Raw genomic sequence first — 19160 nt, forward strand, 5'->3', positions numbered from 1 at the left:
TATTGACTTCTGCTGTTGTGGTGTGAAAGAAGCTATATAGAATACTTAAGGGGATGGGCGTGATTTTGTTCCAGTAAAAGATTTTTGAGCCAGTGGACTCTGGTTTGCTGACCTCTAGATCAGGAGAAAACCTACTGCAGGTTTGTTGTATCCTGGTGTCCCCAGAAGACAAAGATATAATATATAACATGGAATTCCTACTCAGGTCATGTTCAGATTTTTTTTATTTAAGTTTTTTATTCAAAAGTAGTTGATTTACAAGGTTGTTGTGTTCATATTTTTAAAGACACTTGATGTCCTTGTGTTTGGAAGATTATTTGGGTTTCTAGTGGTCTCATTCTAAGACCCCAGCGGAAACAGAAAGCCTTAGGTAATTGAAGGAATTTGTCGAAGTGAAAACATCTGTTGCCATATATAGTTGCAGTATTTTTATTTTTTTCTTGTGATGAGAACCTTTAAGATTTACTGTTTTAGTGACTTTGAAATGTTACAAGGCTGTGGTTTTTCCAGTGGTCCTGTATGGATGTGAGAGTTGGACTGTGAAGAAGGCTGAGTGCCGAAGAATTGATGCTTTTGAACTGTGGTGTTGGAGAAGACTCTTGAGTCCCTTGGACTGCAAGGAGATCCAGACAGTCCATCCTAAGGAGATTGGTCCTGGGTGTTCATTGGAAGGACTGATGTTGAAGCTGAAACTCCAATACTTTGGCCACCTGATGCGAAGAGCTAACTCACTGGAAAAGGCTCTGATGCTGGAAAAGATTGAGGGCAGGAGAAGAAGGGGACAACAGAGGATGAGATGGTTGGATGGCATCACTGACTCAATGGAAATGGGTTTGGGTTGTCTCTGGGAGTTGGTGACGGACAGGGAGGCCTGGCGTGCTGTGGTTCATGGGGTCACGAAGAGTCGGACACGACTGAGGGACTGAATTGAACTTGGAAATATATAAGATGATTGTATTATTAACTATAGTTGCAATGCTGTGGATTACATTCTCAGGACTTAACTTTTTTTTTTTAATACCTGGAAATTTGTGTCTTTTTGACTCCTGTTAGCCATTTCACTAGCCTCCATACCTTGCCTGTGGCAACCATCAACCTGTTCTATCTGTGAGCTTGGTTTTTAGTTCATTTGTTTGTTGTTTAGATTCAACATATAAGTGAGATCGTACCGTATTCCTCTTTCTCTGTCTTATTTCGCTTAGCATGATGCCCTCAAAGTCTATTCATATTGTCAAAACTAGTAATATTTCATTCTTTTGTATGGCTAATATTCTGTTGTACGTATTATAGCATATCTTCTTTATCCATCCCACCATCAATGACACTTGGGTTGTTTCCTTTTCATTTCCTGTTGTGAATTATTTTGAGTGAACATAGGGATGCATGTGTCTTTTCAAGTTAGCAGGGTATGCAGTGGTTGCTAACTAGACTTGTTGTAATCATTATACATTATGTACAAGTATCAAATTATTATGTTGTAAACCTGAAACTAATGTTGTATGTCAATTATACCTTAATTAAAAACAAAAGAAAATTGGAAAATTCAGAATTACATGGGGGATTAAACAAGATTCTCCTGAAAAACCTGTGGTTGAAGGAAGCTGTCAAAGGATAATAATAGCTGGAGACAAATGAGAATAGAAATACAACATACCAAAACTTATGGGGTTTCTAAGAGGGAAGTTCATAGTGATAAATGCTTACATTTGAAACAAGAAAAGTCTCAAATAAACAACCTAACGTTACACCTCAAAGAGCTAGATAAAGAGGGACAAACTAAGCCCACAGTTGCCAGAAAGAAGGGAATAACAAATCAGAGTGGAAATAAATGAAATAGAAATTAAAAATACAGCAGGAAAGATCAGTGAAAAAACAAGAGTTGGTTTTTTGAAGAGAAACAAAATACACAAACCTTTAGTTCGACTTAATAAGAAAGAGAGGAGACTGAAATAAAATCAGAAAGAGGAGACGTTACAACTATAAATACAAAGGATCATAAGAGACTACTGTCAACAATATATGCCATCAAATTGAACAGCTTAGAAGAAAGGGATCATGACTGAATCAAGAAGAAATAGAAAATTTGAACAAACCAATTAAAGGAGATTAAATCAGTAATCAAAAACCTCCCCAAAACAAAAGTAAAGGACCAGAAGACTTGACTGGCGAATTCTACTGAACATTTGAAAAAGAATTAATACCAATCTTTCTCAATCCTGAAAAATAGAAGAGAAGGGAATTCTTAAAAACTCATTTTATGTGGTTAACATTACCTTGATACCAAAACCAAACAAGAAACCTACAAAAGAAAATTACAGGCCAGTATTCTTAACAAATTTAGCTGCAGAAGTTCTCAACTCAGAACTAGCAAGCTGAATTCAGCAGCACATTAAAAGGATCATACTCCACCATCAAGTGGATACAAGGATTGTTCAGTATATGCAAATTACTGTGATTCAGCACATTAATAAAATGAAGGATGAGAATCGTGTGATCATCTCAATAGATGCAGAAAAAGCATTTGATAAAATTCAACATCCATTCATGATTAATTCTCAACAAAGTGGGTATGGAGGGAACATAACTCAACAGTGAAAGCTATGTATGACAAACCCACAACTAATAATATATTCAAAAGTGGAAAACTGTAAGTTTTTCATCTAAGGTCAGAGCAAGATAATGATGTTTACTCTTGCCATTTTTAATCAGCATGGTGCTAGAGGTTCTAACCAGAGTCATTAGGCAAGGAAAAGAAAGAAAATGCATCTCAGTAAAAAGGAAGAAGTAAAACTATTTGCAGATGGTCTCATGTTATACATAGGAAATCCTGGAAACTCCACCAGAAAACTGTTCGAACTAATAAACAGATTCAGTTAGATTGCTGGATACGAAATCAATATACAAAAATCACCTATATTTCTGTGTGTTCATAACAAACTGTCAGAGAAATTAAGAAAACAATCTTATTTATTGTATCATACAAAAAAATACCTAATAAGTTTAACCAAAGAAGTAAAAGACACTGAGAACTATGATGCTGATGAAAGATATTGAAGAAGACACAAATAAATTGAAAGATATTTCATGCTCACAGATTAGAAAAATTAATTTGTTAAAACATCCATACTGTGGAAATCCATCTGTAAATGTAGTGCAGTCCAGTGCACAAATCAGATTTTCAGTGCACTTTTCACAGAAGTAGAACAAACAATTCTAAAATTTGTGTGGAATTGCAAAAAAATGCAAGTAGCCAAAGGAATCTTGAGAAAGAATAAAGCTGGAGGCATTATACTTCTAACTTCAAACTATATTTGCAAACTGTATTACTCAAAGTGGTATGGTACTGGCGTAAAGATGTAGACAGTAGATCAGTGGACTGGAATAGAGAGCCCGGAAACAAACCCATGCATATTTGGTCAGTTTATGACAGAGGAGCCAAGAATGTTCAGTGGGGAAACTAATGTCTTCGTTACAGTTACTGTAGCATCTTCAGCAAATAGTGTGAGAAAACTGGATATCCACACCTGAAAGGATGAAACTAGATCCGTGTCTTATACCACACACAAAGTCAACTAAAAATGAATTCAAGACGCCAGTATAAGACCTGAAACTATAACTTTTTTTAGAGAAGAAACAGGAGACAAGCTCCTTGACATTGGTGTTGGTTATGACTTTGTGAGCATGTGTTTGAAACCTCAAGCAAACAGTATGGCGCCTCCTCAAAAAATTTAAAATATTACTTCCATATGATCCAGTAGTCCCACTTCTGGAATTCTTACCCAGAGGAAATGAGAACAATCTTGAGGCGATATCTGCACTTCCATGTTTATAGTGGCGTTATTCACAGTATCCAGTACATGAAACAATCAGAATGTCTGTCAGTGGATGAAAGGATAAAGAAGATGTGGAATATATGCATTCAGTAGAATATCGTTCAGCCACGAGAAGGAAGGACATCCTGCTGTTTGTGGTTACATGTACGGACTCTGAGGCCATAGTGATCAGTGAAATGAGCCAGATAAAGGAAGACAAATATTGGGTGTGTCACATATATGTGGAATCTTAAAAAATGTCACAAACTCATAGAAACAAAAGAAAACTGGCTGTCAAGGAGTTGGAGGAAATAGATGTTCCCATTTTTAAAAAAACCCTAAAAAGGAAACCCTCGTCAGTGTGTGAGATACTATAAATAGCTGGATCAGTATTCTTACATATGTGTATCATATCATCACTGTATACAGTTTATCATACAGATTTGTTTGTTGATTATGCCTGGTAAAGCTGGGAGTGGGGGGAAAAAACAAAAAGAAAAATAATGTCCTTAGGTAGAAAACTCCCCAGAAAAATATGACTATAGAACAGATCAAGTGAAAGACGCTCAGTTCAGTCAGTTCAGTTTAGTCGCTTGGTTGTGTCCAACTTTGCGACACCAAGGACTTCACCATGCCAGGCTTCCCTGTCCATCACCAACTCCTGGAGCCTACTCAAGTTCATGTCCGTCGAGTCAATGATGCAATACAACCATTTCATCCTCTATCGTCACCTTCTCCTCTTGCCTTCAATCTTTCCCAGCATCAGGGTCTTTTCAAATGAGTCAGTTCTTTTCATCAGGTGGCCTAGGTATTGGAGCTTCAGCTTCAGCATCAGTCCTTCTAATGAATATTAAAGATTGATTTCCTTTAGGATTGACTGGTTGGATCTCCTTGCTGTCCAAGGGACTCTCAAGAGTCTTCTCCAACACCACAGTTCAAAAGCATCAATTCTTTGGTGCTCAGCTTTCTTTATAGTCCAGTTCTCACATCCATACATGACTGCTGGAAAAACCATAGCCTTGACTAGACGGACCTTTGTTGGCAAAGGAAGTCTCTGCTTTTTAGTATGCTGTCTAGGTTGGTCATAACTTTTCTTTCAAGGAGCAAGCATCTTTTAATTTCATGGCTGCAGTCACCATGCAGTGATTTTGGACCCCCCTCAAAAAAAGTCTCTCATTGTTTCCTCATTTATTTGGCATGCAGTGATGGAATAGTGATGCCATGATCTTAGTTTTTAAATGTTAAGTTTTAAGCCAACTTTTTCACTCTCCTCTTTCCCTTTCAGCAAGAGGCTCTTTAGTTCCTCTTCAGTTTCTGCCATAAGGGTGGTGTCATCTGCATATCTGAGGTTATTGATATTTCTCCTGGCAACCTTGATTCCAACTTATGCTTCATCCAGCCCAGCATTTCTCATGATGTACTCTGCATAGAAGTTAAATAAGCAGGGTGACAATATACAGCCTTGATGTACTCCTTTTCCTATTTGGAACCAGTCTGTTTTTCCAAAGGCTCTCAGTCGTGTCCAACTCATTGTGACCCCATAGACTAAACAATCCATGGAATTCTCCAGGCCAGAATACTGGAGTAGGTAGCAGTTCCCTTCTCCAGGGAATCTTCCCAACCCAGGGTTTGAACCCAGGTCTCCCAGATTGCTGGTGGATTCTTTACCAGCTGAGCCACCAGGGAAGCCAAAGAATACTGGAGTGGATAGCCTATGCCTTCTCCAGCAGATCTTCCCAACCCAGGAAACAAACTGGGGTCTCCTGCATTGCAGGCGGATTCTTTACCAACTGAGCTACCAGGGAAGCCCAAAACAGATCAAACCTCCACTTTAAAATGCACTATCACTAATTGAGACACCAATATTACATATCAAAGACCAACATAAGTTAGGATGAGAAAGTTCTGAGATGAGATACCAGAACTGAGGAAATAATTATAAATAAAAGAAAAAAACTAATTTCAGAAAAGCCAGCTAAACTAGAAGGGACACAAGAGTGACTTACCCAAAAAGATTTTAAATTGAAGTTGTAAAGGGGGGAAAATTAAGGACTAAAAAGAAATGGAAATAGATGAAAAGGATTTGAGAGAAAGTGACAAATATTAAAGATAGGCAAAGAAGGAAAAACACATAGATATAAACCCTGTTAGGAAGGTAAGCTAAGCAAAGTAAGAGAACAAATATAAGGAACTGTAATTCAGGAAAAGTTTCTTAAAAGGAGATTCGAATCTACAGATTGATAAGAGAACATTATGTACTTGGTAATACAAGTTAAAGCAAACAGCACCAAGATATATTCTAGTAAAGTTACTCTGTGTAGAAAAAGGAAAATATTCTCTGGGCCTTTAAGAGTAAAATAAATAAATTTTCAAATGGAAAAGAAAATTAGATTCACATTAGGCTTTCTCACAGCAACACTCCCTGTCAGAATTAAGTGAAGTAGTATTTTTAAAAGATACTCAGGGAGAGTGTGAGCCAATTATTTTTACCCCCAGCAAAATTGACTTTCCTTATACAAAGCTATAGATGAACTGTTATGAACATGAAAGAAATCAAGAAATACTATTTCCCTGAGTCATTGTGAAAATGAACTAGTGGCTGAGCTTTAGATAATCACAGTGATGAGCAAGATAACAAAATAAGGCTTGGTGAAGAGCAGTAAACATATAATTAACTTGTATGAAAATTAAAGGATGATTAAAATTGAGAGTATGGTATGTAATGATTGTATGTTTAGATAATGTAAATAAAGTACCATTCTGAAAAATTGGAATGAAGGGACTTCCCTGGCCATCTGGTGGTTAAGGTGCCGTGGCTTCTTTTGCAAGGGACATGAGTTCGATTCTTGGTTGGGGAACTAAGATCATGCATGTTTTGCAGCATAGCTAAAAAATAAAAAATGGAGTAAAATAAAAAATCAGAGTGAGAAGTACAGGTACTATATACAGAGATTTTGTTTAACTCTTTATAGTAATTACATTGGTGTATTGGTATAAATATTTTTAATTTTGGATCAAATAAGTGAGTAATTTTTGGATTTATTGATTCAAATGCCAATGAATATGTAGAACTCTCTAAGTGGAAGAAAAGATGTATAGATGTAGTATTGTGGAGTTTAAGAGAAATTGATAATTCTGAGTTTTAATTGAGAATACTGGTGTGAGCTCATTAGTTATTGTAAGTTATAAAAATACACAGAAATATGTATGTTTATTTCTTATGACCACTGATGAGGACTAGGGGGGAAAAAATCCCACCCTGACTGCATTCTTGGAAAACTGTTCCACCTTAAAAGAAACCATACCTTATGTATGATTTGGTTAACCGTAAGTCTCTTACAGGAAATATCCAAGTTGAGCTGGGATGTTATATCATAGTGGATAGCATGGAAGCTATTATAGGCTATTAGCGTCATTTTGTAAAGCCCAGAGAAATAACTTGAAAAGTCTCTCTTTGGTCAGAGATTGATTGAAACCCACCAAGTTTGTTTAAATCCTTGAGTTCATACTGATTTTCTTTCTTTCTTTTTTTTTTTTTTAATTTTAAGAAAAGGAAGTAGTTACTTTCAGAGGATGAAAGGGAACCAACCAGTTCATTAGCTTGAATGTTGGTAATAAAGAGAAAGAATCCAGCAATTTATCCCCCCTTTTCTATAGGAATCTACCAGTAGCTAACAAATTAGTAGATATAAAAAGCTATTCCAGCTAGTAAATGAGAAATAATTAGAATATCAGCATTTTATTACTTCCAGTGAACTGTTCAGTCTAGGCATTGAACATCAGTGGCTGCTTCATAAGGAAAAGAACAGACTCTGTTTGATGGAAGAAAAGAGCGTCACCCCCTTTTATCTTGCCAGAAGGATCAGTTCATTAGGAGTCTGATCAGACTTGGTATTTGCAGCAAATTGGTGGGCAAAGTAGAGGACAGGGAAACATTGAACTGTACCATGGGTATGCATCAGCAGATTCTGACATACAACAGGTCAAATAACATGGGTTGTTGAACAGATAAACTGCAAAGATAAGGGAACTTAGAGATTAAAACACACATAGAAAAGAAATTTACTAAAGGGGAAAGGGCGAGAGGAGGGATTAAATTAGGAGTTTGGGATTAAAATATGCATACTACTATATATACAATAGATACCCAACAAGGACCTACTGTATAGCACAGGGAACTATATTGAATATTTTTTAATAACTTACAGTGGGAAAGAATCTTGAAAAGAATATATATAGATGTATGTTACATATATATAGAACTGAATCACTTTGCAGTACACCTGAAACTAGCAGATAATTGTAAATCAACTGTATCAATATTTCAGTTAAAAAGAGACTGAAAAGAGGGTGGGTGAAAGCATGAATAGGCACAGCGGATTTAAATTTAGGACAGTGAAAAAACTTGTAGGATAATGATAGGTATATGTGTATACCACCACCAAGACTGATCTTAAGGTAAACTGTGGACTTCAGGTACTATGACTTTGCACTTGATTTCAGGGCTTCCTGTAAAGCCAGAGTAGTTGAAACAATGAGGTACTAAATCTGAGCCTAGATAGATGTCAGTGGAACAGAATAGGTTTCAGAAGGTAGCGTACATGTATATGGTTAGTTGACTTTGTGACATAGGTATCTTGGATATCTTGGATAAATACACACTTTTAACTGGCCTTGACAGACACTGAAGAAAGATAATAAACTCAAAACTGGGAGGAATATAAAAGCTCTTTCTGTGAAAAATTTTAAATTCCTGATGACTAGAGTCAGGTTTTCAAGTTATGGTTATTAAAGTTATGAAGGTTATTAATGCTTTGGTTTGTCAGTGTTCCTCCTGTTCAAATGCAGTTGGAAATGTGAGGGATGGTTGGAGGCAAGTGTAGAGAACTGGCTAAGAGCCAGATCACACAGGGTCTAGTATTCTAAAATGAGGCATTTGAATTTTAGCTGGTAGGTGTTGAGTCACTGGAGATTTTGAAGTTGCAGATTGACATGGATGGATTTGTCTTTTAGAAATACCTTTGGTAGTTGTATAGAGAATGAAGACTAATGATTTCATGTCGTTAAGTCTTCCAGTTAGTCATCATCATTCTCCAGAAAAGTACAATCTCTTCACTGTAATTTACATGATCTCATTTATTTACCTTGTTTTAGACAATATTCTTAACACTTCCGCCCTTGTCTGCTATGCCCCAATCCTGTCAAACCGCTTGTGGCTCCCTGATGTTGTTTATGATGGCTCCTAGGTTTCTGCTTTGAATGGCTTCAGTTCAGTTCAGTTCAGCCGCTCAGTCGTTTCCGACTCTTTGCGACCCCATGAATCACAGCACGCCAGGCCTCCCTGTCCATCACCATCTCCCAGAGTTCACTCAGACTCACGCCCATGGAGTCAGTGATGCCATCCAGCCATCTCATCCTGGGTCGTCCCCTTCTCCTCCTGCCCCCAGTCCCTCCCAGCATCAGTCTTTTCCAATGAGTCAACTCTTCGCATGAGGTGGCCAAAGTACTGGAGCTTCAGCTTTAGCATCATTCCGTCCAAAGAAATCCCAGGGTTGATCTCCTTCAGAATGGACTGGTTGGATCTCCTTGCAGTCCAAGGGACTCTCAAGAGTCTTCTCCAACACCACAGTTCAAAAGCATCAATTCTTCAGCGCTCAGCCTTCTTCACAGTCCAACTCTCGCATCCATACATGACCACTGGAAAAACCATAGCCTTGACTAGACGGACCTTAGTCGGCAAAGTAATGTCTCTGCTTTTGAATATACTGTCTAGGTTGGTCATAACTTTTCTTCCAGGGAGTAAGCGTCTTTTAATTTCACTGCTGCAGTCACCATCTGCAGTGATTTTGGAACCCAAAAAAATAAAGTCTGACACTGTTTCTACTGTTTCGCCATCTATTTCCCATGAAGTGATGGGACCAGATGCCATGATCTTCGTTTTCTGAATGTTGAGCTTTAAGCCAGCTTTTTCACTCTCCTCTTTCACTTTCATCAAGAGGCTTTTTAGCTCCTCTTCACTTTCTGCCATAAGGGTGGTGTCATCTGCATATCTGAGGTTATTGATATTTCTCCCAGCAATCTTGATTCCAGCTTGTGTTTCTTCCAGTCCAGCGTTTCTCATGATGTACTCTGCATATAAGTTAAATAAGCAGGGTGACAATATACAGCTTTGACATACTCCTTTTCCTATTTGGAACCAGTCTGTTGTTCCATGTCCAGTTCTAACTTGCTTCCTGACCTTCATACAGATTTCTCAAGAGGCAGGTTAGGTGGTTTGGTATTCCCATCTCTTTCAGAATTATTCGATGGAAATGCCATTCAGTGAGATAGAAGATTCTGGAAAGGAAGATAGATTCTTTTTCCTTCCTTACTTTTTTTTTTTTTTTAATGTAGAAAGAGAATGAGATTGAATTCAGATTTGGACAAGTTTGCATTTGCATTTGAGTTGCTAATGGAAAACTATGATGATGAAGTCTGGGGAGCTTTGGATGGATGAGCCTGCTGCTCAGCAGGGTAGTCTCAGAGGGAGACTTAGATTTATAGCCATTATCAAGTTAATGGTTGTTAAAGCCATGGACTGTAAACATAGGGGTATTTTGCATGAGTGCTAGAGACTTAGGCAGAGACAACAACCACATACCAGATATGTTGAAGAATTTCTTCAAGACTGAGGGATGTCCCAGTCCGAGCTGCTCCTGATTAGCCATCCCTGTTTGCCTGGTTTCCAGGAACACCCTCAAACCCAGGCAGATCAGCATAGTTGGTCATCTACTGAGCCTGTGAAGAATCTGCTTCCCACAGACGCAAATTGAAGACATTTACCCACATAAACAGTAATAACCACAACTCTAGGATGGAGGGCTGAAGGTGAGGCTGGTGAGAGGCAGGTGGGATAGGGTGGAAGATGGGCCTCATCTGGATTCTGTTAGCATCTCTGGGAAATACTGAATATACCAGACACTAAAGGACACGCACCTTATGGCAGCCAAACTTGACATGATTGAACATGTTAGGCAAAGATCAGAGGTGTAGTTAAAGCTGGCTGTGAGTGAGTTCAGTGGTGCCAGAGAATAAGCAGGATCATGGTATCAGCAGACTTCTTGGTGTGAGCAGAACACTGAAATACAGTGGGTAGTGAACCATGTTCTCAGGAGAAATACAGTTAGGTTCCTGCTAGACTGTGGTCAAAAAATTTTTGTCAACTGATGATTATATAATTTTAAAAATATATGTTTATGTTTAAAGATGCTTTATTTAATATATAATGTTGGAAATATGGGTTTTTAATTATAGCACATTCAGTGCAGTGTTATATAACCTCTAAAGTTAATAGAAACCAATATTTAATAATATGAAAATCTTTACATTATGAAATGAAGACAGGTCATTATGATGTATTAAATGCTGGGCATTTACAGAAATTCACTCTCTTAAAAAAAAAAGATGTTGTTTAAATAAGATGATAGTGGAGTCTTTCAGAGTACATAAATTAACCATTTTTTCTTCAGGGCATATTAATCATTATTAAGATGTAACAAGGTCCTTGGGGCCACTGCGTATAATCCTGTGAAGAAGCTCAGTAATGATGGGTCGTAAATGCTCTTTATTCATGGTTTGGTGCGGGTGCCTCAGTTGTTTCTTGCTTTGGCACAGCTGTTTTGTTTCGTCCTGTTGGGGGCTGTGATTTAGAGCTAATGAATTTTTACCAAATTATTAATTCAAAATTCCATTGGTTAGTTGGTTTCCTGTACTGTCTTAGTTGGTTTCATGTTGTGCCTCAGCTCTTTATAACAGAAACCAGTTTTCCATGCCTTGACCTTTGGAAATCGCTTGTGTTTGTGTATATACATGTACACGTTGTACACGTGCACCTACTACAGGAATGGAAAGATACACTTTGTATTTCTATTTCCAGTTTTTTTCTAGTGAACATACATGTATTCTTTATGTAATCAGGAGAAAATGATTACTTTGGACAAAGTAATACCAGATTTTGCCAGTGTGGTTTAGGCTCCTTTATGCTTCTCTTTTGCCTCTACTCCAGAAGATACATTATTAACATTCCTTTAATCTGTTTTGCCTATAGTCTTCTTGAATACAGTTGAGTTCGGTCTTCCTTCACATGAGGCTCAGTTAAATATTTAAGACACTATTCAAGTGAGGTCAGTTATCAGAAATAACTCCAGAAAGAATGAAGGGATGGAGCCAAAGCAAAAACAATATCCAGTTGTGGATGTGACTGGTGATAGAAGCAAGGTCCAATGCTGTAAAGAGCAATATTGCATAGGAACCTGGAATCTCAGGTCCATGAATCAAGGCAAATTGAAAGTCGTCAAACAGGAGATGGCAAGAGTGAACGTTGACATTCTAGGAATCAGTGAACTAAAATGGACTGGAATGGGTGAATTTAACTCAGATGACCATTATATCTACTACTGTGGGCAGGAATCCCTTAGAAGAAATGGAGTAGCCATCATGGTCAACAAAAGAGTCCGAAATGCAGTACTTGGATGCAATCTCAAAAATGACAGAATGATCTCTGTTTGTTTCCAAGGCAAAACATTCAGTGTCACAGTTATCCAAGTCTATGCCCCAACCAGTAACGCTGAAGAAGCTGAAGTTGAACGGTTTTATGAAGACCTACAAGACCTTTTAGAACTAACACTCAAAAAAGATGTCCTTTTCATTATAGGGGACTGGAATGCAAAAGTAGGAAGTCAAGAAACACCTGGAATAACAGGCAAATGTGGCCTTGGAATGCGGAATGAAGCAGGGCAAAGACTAATAGAGTTTTGCCAAGAAAATGCACTGGTCATAGCACACACCCTCTTCCAACAACACAAGAGAAGACTCTACACATGGACGTCACCAGATAGTCAACACTGAAATCAGATTGATTATATTCTTTTCAGCCAAAGATGGAGAAGCTCTATACAGTCAACAAAAAGAAGACCAGGAGCTGACTGTGACTCAGATCATGAACTCCTTATTACCAAATTCAGACTGAAATTGAAGAAAGTAGGGAAAACCGCTAGACCTTTCAGATGTGACCTAAATCAAATCCCTTATGATTATACAGTGGAAGTGAGAAATAGATTCAAGGGCCTAGATCTGATAGAGTGCCTGATGAACGATGGACTGAGGTTCTTAACATTATACGGGAGACAGGGATCAAGACCATCCCCATGGAAAAGAAATGCAAAAAAGCAAAATGGCTGTCTGGGGAAGCCTTACAAATAGCTGTGAAAGGAAGAGAAGAGAAAAGCCAAGGAGAAAAGGAAAGATATAAGCATCTGAATGCAGAGTTCCAAAGAATATCAAGAAGAGATAAGAAAGCCTTCCTCAGCAATCAGTGCTAAGAAATAGAGGAAAACATCTCTTCAAGAAAATTAGAGATACCAAGGGAACATTTCATGCAAAGATGGGCTTGATAAAGGGCAGAAATGGTATGGACCTAACAGAAGCAGAAGATATTAAGATATTAAGAAGATATTAAGAAGAAGTGGCAAGAATACACAGAAGAACTATAGAACAAAGATCTTCATGACCAAGATAATCACGATGGTGTGATCACTCACCTAGAGCCAGACATCCTGGAATGTGAAGTCAAGTGGGCCTTAGAAAGCATCACTACGAACAAAGCTAGTGGAGGTGATGGAATTCCAGTTGAGCTCTTTCAAATCCTGAAAGATGAGGCTGTGAAAGTGCTGCACTCAATATGCCAGCAAATTTGGAAAACTCAGGAGTGGCCACAGGACTGGAAAAGGTCAGTTTTCATTCCAATCCCAAAGAAAGGTAATGACAGAGTATGCTCAAACGACCGCGCAATTGCACTCATCTCACATGCTAGTAAAGTAATGTTCAAAATTCTCCAAGTCAGGCCTCAGCAATACATGAACCGTGAACTCCCTGATGTTCAAGCTGGTTTTAGAAAAGGCAGAGGAACCAGAGATCAAATTGGCAACATCCATTGGATCATGGAAAAAGCAAGAGAGTTCTAGAGAAACATCAATTTTGCTTTATTGACTATGCCAAAGCCTTTGACTGTGTGGATCACAATAATCTGTGGAAAATTCTGAAAGAGATGGGAATACCAGACTACCTGACCTGCCTCTTGAGAAACCTATATGCATGTCAGGCAGCAACAGTTAGAAATGGACATGGAACGACAGACTGGTTCCAGATAGGAAAAGGAGTACATCAAGGCTGTATATTGTCACCCTGCTTATTTAACTTCTGTGCAGAGTACATCATGAGAAACCCTGGACTGGAAGAAGCACAAGCTGGAATCAAGATTGCCGGGAGAAATAGCAATAACCTCAGATATGCAAATGACACCACCCTTATAGCAGAAAGTGAAGAGGAACTAAAAAGCCTCTTGATGAAAGTGGAGAATGAGAAAGTTGGCTTAAAGCTCAACATTCAGAAAATGAAGATCATGGCATCTGGTCCCATCACTTCATGGGAAATAGTTGGGGAAACAGTGTCAGACTTTTATTTTTGGGGGCTCCAAAATCACTGCAGATGGTGACTGCAGCCATGAAATTAAAAGATGCTTACTTCTTGGAAGAAAAGTTATGACCAACCTAGATAGTATATTCAAAAGCAGAGACATTAGTTTGCCAACAAAGGTCCATCTAGTTAAGGCTATGGTTTTTCCAGTGGTCACGTATGGATGTAAGAGTTTGACTTTGAGGAAAGCTGAGCGCCAAAGAATTGATACTTTTGAACTGTGTTCTTGGAGAAGACTCTTGAGAGTCCCTTGGACTGCAAGGAGATCCAACCAGTCCATTCTGAAGGAGATCAGCCCTGGGATTTCTTTGGAAGGAATGATGCTAAAGCTGAAGCTCCAGTACTTTGGCCCCCTCATGCGAAGAGTTGACTTATTGGAAAAGACTCTGATGCTGGGAGGGATTGGGGGATGAAGGAGAAGGGGACGACCCAGGATGAGATGGCTGGATGGCATCACTGACTCGATGGACGTGAGTCTGAGTGAACTCCGGGAGTAGGTGATGGACAGGGAGGCCTGTCGTGGTGCGATTCATGGGTTCGCAAAGAGTTGGACATGACTGAGCGACTGAACCGAAATTTGGTTATTTCTCTTATTATTCAGCTGTAAGAATTTTATGTATTCTAGATACGAGTTCTTCATTGGAAATATTATTTAGAAATAAAAGATCAATCTACTAGCTTTTCTTGGTTTTGTTAAGTGTTTTTGAAGTACTAAGAAATCTTTGCTTAAACCAAAGTCACAGGATTGATGCTTTTCTCTTCTAAGAGTTTTATTGTTTTAATTCCTAACATTTAGATCTGTGATCCACTTTATGTATGATGTCTTACAGTCTTTTATTAATTCACTTCCGAATATTTGGTTATTTTTTGTGGTGTTATGAAGAAATTATTTAATAAATTTCAATTTTGCCATTTTTCTCAGTACCATTTATTAAAGAAACTGCTTTTTCTCCATTGGCTGTTTTTGGTTCCCTTGCTAAATATTGGTTGGCTGTTATCACTTTTTGTATTTTTCACTGCTGCTGCTGCTGCTGCTGCTGCAGCTGCAGCTGCTGCAGCTGCTGCTGCTAAGTCGCTTCAGTTGTGTTCGACTCTGTGTGACCCCAGAGATGGCAGCCCACCAGGCTCCCCCTGTCCCTGGGATTCTCCAGACAAAAACACTGGAGCAGGTTGCCATTTCCTTCTCCAATGCATGAAAGTCAAAAGTGAAAGTGAAGTCGCTCAGTGGTGTCCAACTCCTAGCGACCCTGTGGACTGCAGCCTACCAGGCTCCTCCATCCATGGGATTTGCTAGGCAAGGGTACTGGAGTGGGTTGCCACTGCCTTCTCCATTTTTCACTGCTAGTCTGTAGAAATTTATTTCTGTATATTGATCTTGTATGCTGCAACCTTGTTGAATTAAGTACATCTGAGGCTTTTTTTTCTTTTAAATTCTTTAGTGTTCCCTGCATACAGAATTATGTCATCTGTGAATAATGACAGTTTAATTTCTTCCCTTCCCATCTGGTTGCCTTTTAGTCTTATTTCATAATACTCACTAGACCCTCTGCTGAATAGAAGACATTCTTGCTTTGTTCCTGACCTTTGGGGGAAAGAAGTGATTTTTTTTTTTTTGCCATTGATCAGGATCTTAGAGAGTACACTTTGTACAATTTCAGTGTTTTATTTTTTTTATCTTTTTTTGAATTTTTTATTTTTTACTTTATTTTACTTTACAATACTGTATTGGTTTTGCCATACATTGACATGAATCCAGCATGGGTGTATCTGCGTTCCCAAACATGAACCCCCCTCCCACTTCCCTCCCCATAACATCTCTCTGGGTCATCACCATGCACCAGCCCCAAGCATGCTGTATCCTCCGTCGGACATAGACTGGCGATTCGATTCTTACATGATAGTATACATGTTACAATGCCATTCTCCCAAATCATCCCACCCTCTCCCTCTCCCTCAGAGTCCAAAAGTCCCTTATACACATCTGTGTCTTTTTTGCTGTCTTGCATACAAGGTCGTCATTGCCATCTTTCTAAATTCCATATATGTGTGTTAGTATACTGTATTGGTGTTTTTCTTTCTGGCTTACTTCACTCTGTATAATCGGCTCCAGTTTCATCCATCTCATCAGAACTGATTCAAATGTATTCTTTTTAACGGCTGAGTAATACTCCATTGTGTATATGTACCACAGCTTTCTTATCCATTCATCTGCTGATGGACATCTAGGTTGTTTCCATGTCCTGGCTATTATAAACAGTGCTGCAATGAACATAATTTCAGTGTTTTAAAATTGATTGATACTTGTCCTAATGTTCAAAGTCCCATATCCTCTAGTTGTCCTGCCTATTAATGAAAATAGGAGGTTGAGATCTCAGACTGTTACTGTTGTCTTATTTTTTCTTTCAGTTCTGTCAGGTTTTGCTTCATTTGTTTGGGGCTGTTTTTACTTGTGTATGTTTATAATTGCTGTATCTTCTTGATGATTCGACCGTCATCATAAAACGTGCTGGTTTAGCTCTAGTTTTGTCTGATAGACCACTTCATCTCACTTATGGTTACTGTTGGCTTTCAGTAAATTTGGGTCTTTGGGTATGTGTGTCTCTTGTAGACAGCATATAGTTGAATCTTGTTCGGTTTTACCCAGTTTAACAACCTTTGCCTTTTATATACATATATGCACACACACACAATATGTATAATAATATGTAAGATGTTTTCTGTAACATTTTGCAGAAAAGCCCAAATGAACTTTTTGGTCAACCCAGTATGTTAATTATTTCTTAATAAAACGGAAAAAAATCACTAAAAAAGAAAAAATTCTTTCTTTTCACCAGCTGTTTCTATTTCCTTATCTGTTTCGTTTATTCACTCTTGTGTTATTTCTAGTTGATAATTCATTGAAGTGACTTCTGACTTCTGAAGTGACTTCTTTCATTTGTTCTTTCACCTCAGTTTGAGGTTTTAAATTTAAATTTTTGTTATTCTTTTATCAGAAGTATACTACTTTCAAGCATTTAAAATTTAAAATATTGCAATAGGTTGTGAACTATTTGTTCTAGAGCCAGTTTTTCTGGCATATTTGTATTGTCTTTAGGGATGTTATTTTCTTTATTGTTTTTTGTTTTTAATATTAACTTTTTATTTTATTTCTTTGGCCATGTCTGTGTCCTGTGGGATGTCAGTTCCCTGACCAGGGATTGAACCTGTGCCCCTCAATTGAATGTACAGAGTCTTAACCACTGGGCCTCCAGAGAAGTCCCTTTAATACTAACTTTTAAAATAGGGCTTGATCTTAATATATTTTTCTATTTTCACATGAAATTGTTTTTCTGGAACTTGTTGAAGAAGGCAGAATTTATCATAACTTCATTCACTTCACAGAAGTCTTGAGTGTGTGTGTTTGAAAAGTTGGCAGCTTGCTTTGTGAGAACTTCTGGTTCTGTTTCCTTCTGCCACTTTTTCTGCACCTTATTTTCCATTATATCTCTTGCACTGTCATCCTCACTGTCTTTCTGTTCCCAGTAGTGTATGGCCAGTTGGGCCTTTGTCTGGAAGGGAGCTCTGCTGGGTCACTGAGAGAGTTCCTTGTTAGGATGCCAGTCCCTTCCGTACCATCCATCCAGTCTTTGTATTCACTCACTCTCCAAGTGGCCAGAACCATTCCTTGTGAGCTGCTGTTCTCAGATTGGTTTGTGAAGCTTTCCATTGCTATCTGTTTGCGTGTTCTCCTGGGCCTGGATCTGCCAAATGCCCTATTTTTTTCCTTCTGATTCCTGCAGAAGTGCTGATGCTAATCAGATCTTAACAGCTGTTGGTAGTTTTCCTTTCTGTGTCTAGGGTTTTGTGGTAATACCTTTTCATCTGTCTTCATTGTAAGTGTTGTCCATGAGGTTTTGGTTTTCCTTCCTAGTTGTTCTGCTTTCCTGTGAAAGAGTTGTAGAGATTTTTTCAAACACTATACTGCTACCGCTGTTGTCATATTTTTAGGTGTTATGAAAACCTCACTGTGACGTGGAGGAACTATCTTCTAAGGTTAGGTTCAGATGGCAGAATTTATCATAGTAGTACTTTGATGTGATTAAGAAGATTTGTTTCCTACACACATGGGGAGTTCTGAGTCAGGGGCGGAGGACAACTTTCTGGGAGGAGGTCCAGAAACAGAAAATGAATACAAGTGCACAGGTGTTTTATAAAGGCTAAGTCTGGTTGGTGCAGAATTTTAAAGAGGCACCTGTCAGCCGTGGAATCTGAGATAGATAGCAAGTGCACACCTGTACTTGGGATACCGGTGAGAGTGAACTCTTAAGAAAATGATGGACAGGTAGAGGAGATGATGCTTAGAGATTGCCAGCACTGAAGCATGACATCACCTGGGGTCTTGATTTCTTTCTTTTGGTACCCATGGTAGGGATCCACTTTTTAATTCCTGTTATAGTTGAGGCATACTACTGAAGAACTGGGCTTCAATCTTGCCTGCCACATTTGTTCTCAGTATCCATGATCAACTCCTTTTCACTTGAGTTTCCAGGGGAGTAATCCCAACGAGAGGGAAGACAATGTACACTAATCTGTACTTTCAGGAGCAGATCACCATTGGCTAGACAAATTACCAAGGAATATGACAATGCATGATAGCCATCTTAGTTGTGCTTTTTGTTAATTTCATATTTAATTTAAAATGTTTCAGTTTATCAGGCATTACTGAGTGTGTAATAAATCTAACTAATTCATACCTACTGTATTGTGTGAGATCCTGGGAATATAAATAAGCCAAAGTCTAGTATTTACTTGACTCTAGTAACCTTTTTATTGACTTAAAAACTAGCACATGAAATG

General features: G+C 38.3%; 1 protein-coding gene across 3 annotated transcripts in view; it reads left to right on the forward strand.

Annotated features, from left to right (window-relative positions):
• Positions 1-19160, forward strand: part of LRP6 (LDL receptor related protein 6) — a 170282-nt gene that overhangs the window by 74646 nt on the left and 76476 nt on the right. The window lies entirely within an intron of this gene.

The sequence above is a fragment of the Capra hircus genome, chromosome 5, assembly GCF_001704415.2.
Source record: "Capra hircus breed San Clemente chromosome 5, ASM170441v1, whole genome shotgun sequence".
NCBI classification, from domain to species: domain Eukaryota; kingdom Metazoa; phylum Chordata; class Mammalia; order Artiodactyla; family Bovidae; genus Capra; species Capra hircus.